Source organism: Schistocerca gregaria, unplaced genomic scaffold (genome assembly GCF_023897955.1).
Source record: "Schistocerca gregaria isolate iqSchGreg1 unplaced genomic scaffold, iqSchGreg1.2 ptg000578l, whole genome shotgun sequence".
Classification (NCBI taxonomy): domain Eukaryota; kingdom Metazoa; phylum Arthropoda; class Insecta; order Orthoptera; family Acrididae; genus Schistocerca; species Schistocerca gregaria.
This window is the reverse complement of record NW_026061969.1, coordinates 129,698-130,000: the sequence shown is the minus strand read 5'-3', so window position 1 is coordinate 130,000 and position 303 is coordinate 129,698.

Here is a 303-nt window from a genome sequence, read left to right as displayed (position 1 = left end):
TGCCTCAATTATTCGTTGGACATATCGGTGCTTTGTCCGATCTGCCCAAGCAGCTGCACCATATCTGCAGACGGAGAGGCACAAGCCCTGATAGATTACCCTTAACGATTTTTTCTGCAGACCCCACTCCGTTCTGGTTACCCTCAAGAGGGAACCTGAGACAGCACTTAATCTATTCTGGATGTTCCTCATGTGAGGTGTGAACCAGAGTCTTTCATCCAGAGTTACACCGAGATATGTAAACTCTGCAACGAACTTGACATTTCCTCCCTCGAGAGGGATTGTTGGTGGTCTGTGACTGTC